We start from the raw sequence: 12915 nt of genomic DNA, 5'->3' as shown, positions 1-12915 counted from the left end.
CTAAACTCAAAATAGAGAACTCATCCCCCTGAACTAAATAGTTGAACTGCATTAATTTTACCTTAATGTAAAATAAGAAGGTGAAACAAAAGAGAAAAAGGTAAAAACAAGGAGCACAAACTCACTTGTGGTTATTCAGATAGCAAGAACTGCCAACCCTATATATATATATATATATATACTCATTAATCTCAAGAATAAGTACCATCCTGCAAGTTAACGGCACGTGCAAGTATTTTTCACTTTAGTGTGTGTGCTAGTTTGAAAGGAAGTATGCCCCCTAGAAAAGCCATGTTTTGATCAAAATCCCATTTCATAAAAGTAGAATAATCCCTGTTCAGTACTGTGTGTTTGAAACTGTAATCAGATCAACTCCCTGGATGATGTGATTTAGTCAAGAGTGGTTGTTAAACTGGATTAGGTGACAACATGTCTCCACCCATTTGGGTGGTCTTGATTGGTTTACTGGAGTCCTATAAAAGAGGAACCATTTTGGAGAGATTCAGAGAGAGCACAGAATGCTGCAGCACCACGAAGCAGAGAGTCCACCAGCCAGCGACCTTCGGAGATGAAGAAAGAAAATGCCTCCCGGGGAGCTTCATGATACGGGAAACCAGGAGAGAAGAAGCTAGCAGATGACTCCATGTTTGCCATGTGCCCTTCCAGCTGAGAGAAGCCCTGACCGTGTCTGCCATGTGTCTATCCAGATAAGCGAGAAACCCTGAACTTCATCGGCCTTCTTGAACCAAGGTATCTTTCCCTAATACCTTAGATTGGACATTTCTTTAGACTTGCTTTAATTGGAACATTTTCTCAGCTTTAGAACTGTAAACTAGCAACTTATTAAAGTCCCCTTTTAAAAAGCCATTCCGTTTCTGGTATATTGCATTCTGGCAGCTAGCAAACTAGAACAGATTTTGGTACCGGAGAGTGGGGTGCTGCTGCTGCAGCTTGCAAATACCAAACATGTTGGGACAGCTTTTTAAATGGATAAGGGGAAAATTCTGGAAGAGTTGTGAGAAGCTTGATAGAGAAGGCCTAGAATGCTTTGAAGAGACTGTTGGTAGAAATGTGGAGTCTAAAGACATTTCTGATAAAGTCTTAGACAGAAATGAGACATGTGTCATTACAGACTAGAAGGAAGGCAATCCTTGTTTTAAAATGACAGATAATCTGGCAAAGTTGACTAGTGGCTTTGGCTGGAACGCAGATTTTAAAAGCCATGAACTTGGATATTTAGCAGAAGAGATCTCCAAATTAAATATCAAAAGTGCAGCCTGGTTTCTCCTCACAGCTTATAGTGAAAAGCTGAAAACTGAACTCTTGAGTAAAAATAAACCAGAAATTGAGGTCCTGGAAAATTCTGGGCCTCCAGAAAGGGCAACCCCAGAGAATAGAGCCCTGTGTGAGGATTTAACCAAATGTGAAACCAGTCAGCCATCTCAGAGAAAGTCAGGATCGGACATGGAGCTATCTAGGAAGGATTTGTGGAAACTCCTTATGTCTGATGGGCATGATCCGAGGCTACTGCATAGAAAGCCAACGAGAGTGCAGTGAGACCTGTAGAAACAGAGCTGCTGCCAGTCTGGACTGGGGGGTTCAGAGAAGGGACACATTGGAGGAAAAATAACTTCAGAGGCAAAACCATGGAGGCTGAGGTCTGAAGTCAAGAAGCCTTGGGCCAGGAGAGTGGACCCACCCAAGCCTATGGAGAAGGTGAGTTTGTCCCAAAGGCAGAGGATGGGCCTTCCACCTCCTTGCAGTGGAAGAATCATGCTGCCTCAGGCCTTGGAGAGGCTGAATCACATTCCTTGGGGTTTGGTGAGAGCCTGGCCGCCACCACATGGAGGGGTTGAGCGTGTGCCCTGGAGATGGCAGAGAGCATGGGTGTGGCCCCAATGCTTGGAGAGGGTGGAGCCGAGAGAAAGGTGGTCTCCCCAGTGTCCTCCAAGGGTGTATTCAGAGACAGACAGGCCCCTGTGTAGGTCCTGGGAAAGGGTAGTACTGCCGCTTTCTAAAGCCCTGAGGATAAATGACTCTCAGACTTTGAAATCTAATGGACTTTGCCCTGCAGGTTTTCGAAACTGTATGGGTCCGGTGACCCCTGTGTTCCTTCCTCCCTATGGAAATGTGTATGTGTATCCTATGAATGTTCCTCCTTTATATGTTGGCAGCAAATAACTTGTTATGAGTTTTCAAAGGTCCAGAGCAAATGGAGAAAATTTTACCTTAGGACTGTCCATGCTTTTATTAATCTTGTATTTGAAATATTACTGGAATGGTTTAAGGTTCTCTGATATTGTTATGAAATTAATGTACTTTGTATATGGGGAAAACATGTCTTTTTTAGGGTCCAGAGGTGGAATGTGCTGGTTTGAAAGGAAGTATGCCCCCTAGAAAAGTCATGTTTTGATCAAAATCCCATTTCATAAAAGTAGAATAATCCCTGTTCAATACTGTATGTTTGAAACTGTGATCGGATCGTCTCCCTGGATGATGTGATTTAGTCAAGAGTGGTTGTTAAACTGGATTAGGTGACAACATGTCTCCACCCATTTGGGTGGTCTTGATTGGTTTACTGGAGTCCTATAAAAGAGGAAACATTTTAGAGAAAGAGATTCAGAGAGAGCAGAGAATGCTGCAGCACCACGAAGCAGAGAGTCCACCAGCCAGCGACCTTTGGAGATGAAGAAAGAAAATGCCTCCCGGGGAGCTTCATGAAACAGGAAGCCAGGAGAGAAGAAGCTAGCAGATGATGCCGTGTTCGCCATGTGCCCTTCCAGCTGAGAGAAGCCCTGACTGTGTCTAACATGTATCTTTCCAGATGAGAGAGAAATCCTGAACTTCATTGGCCTTCTTGAACCAAGGTATCTTTCCCTGGATGGATGCCTTAGATTGGACATTTCTATAGACTTGTTTTAATTGGGACATTTTCTCAGCCTTAGGACTATAAACTAGCAACTTATTAAAGTCCCCTTTTTAAAAACCATTCCATTTCTGGTACATTGCATTCTGACAGCTAGCAAACTAGAACAGTGCGATAGTCAGATAAATATCTTGAGAGCTATAAACAAATATTTTTAATACAAATCTATATAAGCACTGTTCTTCATTTAGAAAGTATTTATGTTTTCTTTCCTAATAATGCAGACTTATTTGAGAACTACATGGTTTACCCCCCTTCCAGTCTACTCCAATCTTCTGAATTAATCTAAAAAGTTCACATTCTTGTGTTTGAGGAAAAACATTACATTATAACTTCTGACTGATTGCAATTCTCTGACTCCAGAAATCTGAAATCACAAACTGCTATGCAGGATTCATCAAAATGCTTGGTGTTAACAGAGCCCAGAAAACTAAAGGTCATGGCATATTTCAGATGTTTCTTGAAAGCTTCTCATTTGCCTTTTAAATATCTTGATATGAGTAGAAATTCAATTTCTATAGGTGACTAGAAAGTAATAAAACTTATCCTTCAATCCCAAGATTAAATATACATGATTATTTTTAGTGTCACTTTATTACTTGAATATTAATCACAATAACAAATATTTATTGAGCCTTCCTACTATATTAAAGAAAGAAACAAAAATGAACATGACACAGACATAAAGAGCCACAGTTCTTAAACATGAATCCTTAAATGGATTTCCATATAGTCATTAAATACCCATACCTATCAATTCATTTGGAAGAAAATACAGCTCAGAGCTTTATAGGATTCTTCAAGACATTCAGAAAATTTAGGATCACTGTCACTGTTTTAGTTTAGGAATAAGTCACATGTAATTTTGAATAATAAATTGCTAAAAATGAAATGAAATTTGAAAATCATCTAGTCTGCATCGCCTCCTCCATTTTCAAATGAGAAAATGTAGGTATGTCGAGGAAAAATGACTTGGCCATAGTGCCTGATGTAAATAAGAAAGGGGCTGCAATCCTCATTCTGGAAGTAACTACGGATGAGACTAGGATAGGGTAAGATCATACCATAAAGGAATTATGGGGAGAAGAAGGAAATATTTCATTTGCTTCAAGGTATCAGAAAAGACCTCATGAAGGATGTGGTTTTTGAAACAATCATAAATGATGAATTTTGAGGCATATTATTTGGAAGATCAAGATGAGAGTGGGTGGAGTTGGTGTCATCTGGGGAGAAGAAAGAAAAATAAAGCTCAGAGGTATGAATCCCATTTGAACATTAGTCACTCTGTATGTGTGTATGTGTGAACGTGTACACGTGTATGCAGTTTGTGTGTGTGTGTATAGAAGAATAGAGAGAGATAAATAAGGTTGGAAAGATATGTGGTGAACCAATTGTGAAAGGCAACAGAGACCAGGATGAGGGCATAACACTGTATGCATAACACAAATAGTGAGTCAAGAAAGTACCAAATATCCCCTATCAAATTTCCAAAGACTTCTTTCAGTGCTTATACTTACTCAGCATTGGCAAATGCTCATAAGGACTGCTGGTGGGATTGTAAATCTGTACAATCTCTCTAGAGGGCAATTTGGAAATCAGTTTCAAAATGCTTGGAAACGTGCATAGCTTTTGACTGAGCAGTTCCTCTTCTTGGAATTTATTCTAAGTAAACAATAATGAGCCACAAATCTCTCTCTCTAAGACAATCACTGCAGTGTTAAGTCTAGTACTGAATAATTAGAAATAACTTATTGACCACTCACAGAGCAAAAGTTAAATAAATTATGGCAAGAAAATGCAGTCATATTGTACTGCCATGCTAGAGACCTGGGTTTAATTCCCGGAGCCTGCCCATGCCAAAAATAAATAAATAAATAAAATATCATATTGTGGAAGAGTTAATGACATGGGGAAATGTTTATGATAAATTGTAAAGACGTTAAAGTTTGTTTTACTTCCCTACTATGTTTTTCTCAAATGAGAAGGCTATGCTTTTTTTTTTTTTTTTGCATGGGCAGGCACCAGGAATTGAACCCGGGTCTCCAGCATGGCAGGTGAGAACTCTGCCTGCTGAGCCACTGTAGCCTATCCAAGGCTATGCTTTTGCATTAGGCTGTGTGTCTTATTTGTACAGAAAGCCTGTGATACATCTTTAGTGGAATAAAGCAAGTTTAAGCATATGCATCATTAGTGTAAAAAGTATATGAAAACATGCTTATAAGCTGAAAGGATATTCATCAAAGGTTAATAGTGGTTATCTCTGTGAAATTAACATTTACTAAAGTTTACTGTTGCTGTTTTTTCTATGTTTTAAAACATGACAAGTGATACTTTTAAAAGCAGAACAATAACAGGTGCTACTTTAAAAAGAGAGTAATCACTGAAAGTTGTGCGCTTTTTCAGTGAGGTTAGTCTAGCCTGGGCTATTTCTGACCTCAGCAAATTTTTTCTCCTTTGTAATGACTATCAAAATTCGCATGACACTTCCCTTTCTCAGTTCTTCCTATCTCATTTTGAAAATTTGTTCTGTCTGGATAGCTTGGGTCTTCATTCACCTCTTGGTAGTTTCACCCCCTTAGTGATGGCCTCTATAATCCTGCTTTTTAAATATGCATACCTCCAAAGACTCTTACCAAACACTCATTCAAAACTGACTCCCTGGGAAAGTTACTTACGATTATATTATTAACAGTGGCATCACTGATCAAATGATACCAGTGATAAGCTGCTAACAGCCCTTGCACTGGTAAACAGAGACAGATGTGGAAATAGGCTTGTCTCTTACTTGCCCTCATGTCTTTCCAGCCTGACATCTCTTCATACAGGGAACTGGCCGGTTCACTCACTCCAGACAGCATGTTCCATGATGTCATGCCAGTCGATGCTTCTTGGATACTGGGGCGCTGCTACTGACACCCAAAAGGGGAAATTTCTGCCAGTTATTCCAGATATTGAGAAATCAGGATATAAGGGATGATTTTGATTACTGAATCATTATATAGATATCCCTTTTTGCTTTCTGGTACATGGGAGTAGGCAGAGGGAAATTCCTGAAATCCCTATATTGTTATTCAGCTGCCTTGATCTCTGTTAATGATTGTAAAGCCCTTATCTTCTGCCCCTGGGATTATAAAAACCTTGTGACTCAGTTATCCAGGTTTTCAACTTTATAGTTTTGTGATCACTAAAGACAGCCCTTAATGTTTATCAGTGAAGGGTCTTGAATCAGCCCAGAACTAACCCACCCCAAGTCCAAAGTTATCTTGTTAACCAGGACTGGGTCTAACCATAATGGGCCCACCTGACATGAGCAGTAGCTTAGGTTGTAACCTACAAGTCACCTATACTTCATTATAATACTCCTCCATTTTCTTACCTGTGACCAAGCACGTAATCATTCTGTGATGCTCAATAATAAGATGCCCTCTAATTACATCATCTGGGGCCACTGTGCTCATTATCCTAAACCCCGCCCATCTTTTTTCTATAACAAAAGTATCAGAATTACTGCAGTTCAGGGAGACAGATTTTTGACCTTTAGGCCTTCTGCTCTCCTACTTCATACCTAACAATAAACTCTTTCTCTCCTTGAAACCTCCGTGTCTCAGGAGTTGGTTATTGAGCGCGTCAGGCAAAAAAATTCATGGTCTTTGTTGGCTAGCAATATTACCCAATGAAGATCCATCCCATTGTCATACAAAAATAGTCTTGACCCAGCTATCTGGACATCTGTGCTCACTGTTAAAACCTGGGGATCTCCCATTAGCAGTAGTATTGGCTAAATAAATCATAATATATTCACACTTCGGATAGAAGGGAAGGTCGTTAAGGGAATGCTGAAGAGCTGGTAATGTTCTGTTTCCTGTTCTTTGTGCTGGTTATAAGAGTGGGTTCGGCTTCTAAAAATCCCTAGAGTTTAAAAATCCATTGAGCACACTAATGATATGTATGCACTTTGGAATATGTATGATAAGCTTCAATCAAAATTTTAAAAACAAACAAACAAGAAAAAAATATATAAAAATGTAGAAAAAACTACAGTCATGCTCAGAGCAAGGGTGCTGGCTATCTTACTTGGAACAGTGGGGAACTTGCTAAGAGACCCCTAGTATAGTTTCTGTGGTTTTTAGCCCTCTGAAGAGTGAACGGAAGGGAGAAGGAGCATGGAAAACAGAAGTGATCTTTCTGAGAACACACTCACGTGGTCTCGGGTGCCAAGGAATTTCCCACATGGTGTACTTGAGAGAAGAGTGTGGCCAGAGTGTGGCAGACGTCCATTCCCAGCCTTACCAATGGAGACCTGGGCCAGGAAGCACAACCATCTGACCAACTGAAAACTGAGGGTATTTGACCTGACAAATGACGATTGGACTATATGTTTAAAGAATGGCAAAATTCAGAGGGAAAAGTACTAAAGAAATAGAGCAATGACTGACATAATCACTCTTCTTATTATAACGTAAAGTCAAATGTTTACAAGCCATTCTCAGGGCAGATAGAAAGAGGATGTAAGCCGACTGGTGATAAAGCCCATTTTTTCTAGAACAGAACAAGATGGTCACTGTGGCAGCTGAGTGCTTGCAGTTAGTGAAGCCAGAGCCTTCTTTGGGCTGTGTTCACAGCACGTTCTTGGTTCGTCCAGGCTCATGATCAAAGTCCCTTTGAGAAACTGAGAACTTGTTCCACCCCATTTCCCCTGCAGACAGTGTGAGTGATCCACAGGCCACAGTCAGAGTCTCCTACTTCTTCATCCTTCTGAGTTTTCCTTCCAGCATTACTCTCGCTGACCCAGCTCTATTAGCCACTTTGCTCTGCTATATACAAACATCCATGTGTCTGCACATAGTTGTGGGCGTGCCTGTGTACAGCCTGGATTCAACTGGCTATACACAAATAAGCTGGTGCAGCTGTTACAGAACTTTATACCAGCAGTTCCCAAACTGTTCTGTGCAACACTAGCAGGCAGGGATATGCAGACATATTCCTTGACCAAAGGATGTGTGGTCAAATATGCTTGGGGAATGCCAGTTCATTAAAGTGTTTCCTCTACTCTAGAACTTCTCAGAGCCTTTGATATGCATTGTGAATGTTCAAGAGGAAGACAGAAAAGTCTTAGGTCTTTTTTTCTAGGGCTTACATAGTAATTCCTCAGGCAGTGTAATTTAGGAAAACTGGTAAATTCCTTCATTCAACAAACATTTATTAAGTAGTTACTATGTGCCAAGCACTGTTCCAGGAACAGAGAGGATGGGTCTCTCTCAAGGTCCTTGTCTTCAAAGCATCTTTATTCTAGTGGCAAGAGAAAACAATAAACAGATAAATGAGATAGCTTCCGGAGTGTGATAAGTACCACATGAAGAAATAGAGGTTCACTTTAAAGCCTCTCTAAGAGCTATTTGAGCTAAAACTTAAAACACAAGTCAATGACAGGAAGAGCAGGGGTGGGGGTGGGGGTGGGGGCATTCCAAGCATACCAAACAGGATGTGCAAGGGCTGGAAAGCAGGAAAGACCTACAACCCAGATAAGATCCAGGACCCAGACAAGATCTGCCCAGGCTGGAGGACAGTGACGAACAGAGAGCGAGGTAAGAAATGAGATTGGGGAATGTGCAGGTATCAGATCAATGGCTCCTAGTAAGCCAAGATCAGGATTTGAACCTTTCAAGGGTGATGAAAAGCCATTGGAGGGCTTTAAGTATTGAGGCACTGGCAAGAGAGATGGAGAAATGTAAGCAGATTAGAAAAGTATCTCTGATGGTTAGAGCTGACAGGATACTCCACTACAGTTGTCTCTGTTCCTTATTGGTGAAAAGGCACTTATCTGTGCTATGGTAGCATTCTCTTGTTCTTTTGAGATCCTCCTAACCCAGGGGTAAGTTCTCTCTCTCTAAGGCTATAAGCAGAAAGCAAAGTCCAAAGCCTAGGTATAAGAAGACCAAGGTTTAAGTTCCGGAAAGATGGCGGAACAGGATAGGTCGAGTTTATCCCTGCTCCAAGGAACAGCTGGAGAAAGGATGGAAAGGCCACTGAGACTGTGATTCCAGGGTATAAGTGACCTGGGAGGATCTTCTACACCACATAGGGAAGCCCTGGTTGCAAAAGCTGAAGAACTGAGAAGCAGAGAACCAGAGACCCCAGCTGGTGCAAACAGCCTAACGCCGAAGCCCTGAGCCCTCATGTGTGCACGGACGGGAGATGGGGAGACGGGGAGACGGGGACTAGGAAGTAAGCCAAGCCACACTTGTTGAATGCACTACCCTCACCAGCTCAGCCCTGCCACCCATGACCCACCCTACACCCCACACACCTGAACCCTGTCACCCGTCAACCCCACTCCAAGAGACCCCACCCTGCCACCCTCCCCCTCAACCACCAGCCTCCCACCCCCGCGTGTACCACTCCACACCCCCACCCACACCCCAAGTGCACACATACCTATCCCAGTCCAACTCACCTCTCCTGCACAAGCACAGTCCCTCCCAAGACCCACCTCCCCTTTCCTGCCCCCTGCAGGCAGTCGCCAGCACGTAAAGGCTGAAGGCGCTTACCTCATTACCATGCTATACCTGCCCCCAGCCCATACAGTCGCACAACCCCACCCTGCCCCTCCGTGAACTCTTTGCATATTTATATCAGTTTACAACCCTCCGCACACAACCCCTAACCATGCCCCTCAGCTCTGGGCTAGAACTGACCTGCACAGTCAGGCCACATCTGCCCCCAGCCCATACAGATGTAACGCAGCTTGCTACCCCTGAGTTCGACGCATGTGCACAAAGGGCCCCATCCCCTAGACAAGCATACAGCAGGGCCCTGACACCTCCACCAGGGAACCCTCACAGCCACATCCCCCCCACCACTGGCACCCATGCATTCATGCACTGACTTCTTGACCCCTCACTCCAACCCCTTGCCCCACAAATGTACACACTTGCCTCACTCCCCAGCACATGTGCCCTGCTCCCACACCTGGCAGGTATTCATGGGCAAATCTGTGCTACATAGCAACTGCCCTGCACATGCCTGCACACATGCTCCAGCCCCCTCCACACCTGCACACCTGTGCCAAAGCACTGCCAACTGGTATCTCCTTCACCTCCCAACCCACATCCTGCAACCCTGGTGACCTTTGCCCACCTCTACACACTCCCACCTCTGCAGCCAGAGGTGAACATAGTGCCCAGCAACCAGGGAGGATGCAGCTGTGTGGGTACACTGGTCTGGGGGTGTAACACTGGTGTGCACACACTCTACATGCTCCCACCTGTGCATCTGGATCACTCCCCCTGCACAAGGACACACCTGCACTTTGCCCCCCACAATTCCCCAATCTCTGTGCCACCCACCCTACACCCTGATACCTACAACCCCCACATCCACGCATCTATCCACATCCTACCTGCACACCAGCCCCCATGCATCCACACAGCCTCCCCATCCACCTCCCACTGGGCCCCACCTGTGTGTCTCCCATGCCACACCCTCCTCCTGCACTCCAAGATCTGCCTGAGCTGCACCTGATATGCTCAGCTCCTGCACTACACATCCACAACCCCTCAACCTCATGCTCACAGGCAGCAGCATAGTTTCCCCAGCCTGTGCCTATACCTGTGCTGCAATGCATCACTGCCCTCTTGTGCTCCACCCCATACTCTGCATTCTGCTCCATATCCATCCTGCAAATACAAAGCTATAGACTACTGAAGAAAATCAACTTCCGAGGTAAACCTATCACGATATTTACATGACTCAAAGACAACAGAAGATCACTAAACATAATATGATGCAGACATAGTCCAGTCTAATGACCAAATTAAAACACCAGAGGAGACACAGACTTTGCAACAACTAATCAAAGATGTTCATATAACTCTACTAAATAAAATAAATGGGATGGCTAATGACATAAAAGAGATCAAGAAGGACTTCTGGGAAGATGGATGACTAGAGTAGCTCAAGATTAGCCCTGCTCCATGGAAAAGTTAGAGAAGGGAAAGGAGGGCGACTGAGGTGGCAATTCAGGAGTGTAGCTGGGAGAGCCTTTTGCACCACATGCAGCAGCCCTGGTTGCAGAGGCCAAGGAACTGAGAGGCAGAAAGCAGGAGCCTGGCATGGAGGCACGGAGCCCACTGAAGTGCACGAACGGGGATATGGGACTAGGAAGTAGCCAGGCTATGTTCCTTGGGTGTGCTATCCTCATCAGCACAGCCCCGTGACCGGCGACTTACTCCACATCCCACACATCTGAACCCCATCACCTACTCCCATTCCTCAAGCTCCAGGAACCTCCACCCCACCAGCCCCCAGTGCACGTACCTGCCCCACACCCCCACCCCAAGTGCAGCCCAACCCACTTCTCCTGCACACATCCCAAGCACTGCCTCCCCCTCTCTGTTCCCTGTAGGCTGGTGCCAGCCCATAAAGATTGTAGGCAGTAATCTCCATACCTAGGCTACCCTTGTCCCCTGCCCATACTGTTGCACAGCCTCACCCTGCACGTCCCCTGAGCTCTGCATATCCACATACATTTATGGCACTCCAGGCCCATGCATGCACACGGGCCCCCAATCACATCATTCAGCTCTGGAAACCACACTTTACAGCAGTCCTAGAACCTCGAATGCACACAGCCCTCAGCCTCACTTCCCAGCTCTGAGAAAGTGCTAACCTGCACAGCTGGGTCACATCTGCCCCCTAATTCATGAAGGCGTAACACTGACAGGCTGCCACAGCTCTATACATGCACACAAAAGGCCCCATGCTTTAGACCAGGGCACACCAGGGTTATGCTCCACAGACTGGTGCATCCGCACGGCTACATCCTCCCTGGCTGCTGGGTGCCCACATTCACAAGCATCAGCATAACATCCCCAGCATGCACTCATACCTGCCCTAAAACAAATCACTGTACTGAGTGCTTCACCCTATGCCCTGCTCCCTGCTGTACAACCATCCTGCAAACACAAAACCTTAGACTACTGAAAGAAATCAACTCCCAAAGTAAATCAAACAAGATATTTACATGCCATGAAGACAGCAGAAGATCACTGAGCATATCACAATGCAGACAGATATAGCCCTGCCTGATGACCAAATTAAAACAGCAGTGGAAACACAGATGTTGAAACAACTAATCAAAGATGCCCATACAACTCTACTTAATAAAATAAGTGGCATAGCAAATGGCATAAAGGAGATCAAGAAGACAGTAGAAGAGCACAAAGAGGAGTTTGAAAGAATAAATAGAAAAATAGCAGAAATCACAAAGATTAAAGACTCTGTTGACCAAATAAAAAACACTAGATTTGAAGAGACAGAAGAAAGAATAAGTGATATAGTGGACAGGATAATTGACTTTGAAAACTCAAAACAGCAAATGGCAAAAAAGATGGAAAAAATTGAATGCAAACTTAGAGAAATGATGGACAAGACAAAGCACACAAATATAAGAATCACTGGTGTCCCAGGAGCAGAAAAGAGGAGTAAAGGACTCGGAAGAGTAGTTGAGGATATAATGGGGGGAAACTTCCCAACCTGCATAAAGGACATAAATATACAAGTCAAAGAATCCCAAAGAATCCCAAACAGAATAAATCCAAATAGGCCTTCCCCAAGGCACATACTAATCAGTCTGTCAAATGTTGAAGATAAGCAGAAAATCCTGAAAGCCACAAGAGAAAAATAATCTACTACATACAAGGAAAATCAAATAAGACTGAATTCAGACTACTCAACTAGCACCCTCGAGGTGAGAAGGCAGTGGTATGACATATTTAAGATTTTGAAAAAGAAAGACTTCCAGCCAATAATTCTCTACCCAGCCAAAATATCCTTCAAAATTGAGGGAGAGTTTAAAGTTTTCACAGACAAAGGAGTCCTGAAAGAGTTTGTCAGCAAGAGACGAGCCCTATAAGAAATACTAAAAGGAGTTCTGCTGGCTGAAAAAAAAGGGAGAGGGAGGTCTAGAGGAGGGCACAGAATTGAAGAGT

General features: G+C 43.7%; 1 protein-coding gene across 1 annotated transcript in view; it reads left to right on the top strand.

Annotated features, from left to right (window-relative positions):
- Window positions 1-515: 515 nt before the first annotated feature.
- MMD (monocyte to macrophage differentiation associated) overlaps window positions 516-12915 on the top strand; it is a 68084-nt gene continuing 55684 nt past the window's right edge. Inside the window, exon 1 of the mRNA XM_077164835.1 lies at window positions 516-750. The gene's annotated coding sequence lies outside the window, so the exon portion shown is untranslated. The remainder of the gene's footprint in view (window positions 751-12915) is intronic.

The sequence above is a fragment of the Tamandua tetradactyla genome, chromosome 6 (assembly GCF_023851605.1).
Source record: "Tamandua tetradactyla isolate mTamTet1 chromosome 6, mTamTet1.pri, whole genome shotgun sequence".
Classification (NCBI taxonomy): domain Eukaryota; kingdom Metazoa; phylum Chordata; class Mammalia; order Pilosa; family Myrmecophagidae; genus Tamandua; species Tamandua tetradactyla.
The sequence above is the reverse complement of the archived record's forward strand: the minus strand, read 5'-3'. Positions and strand labels throughout refer to the sequence as shown.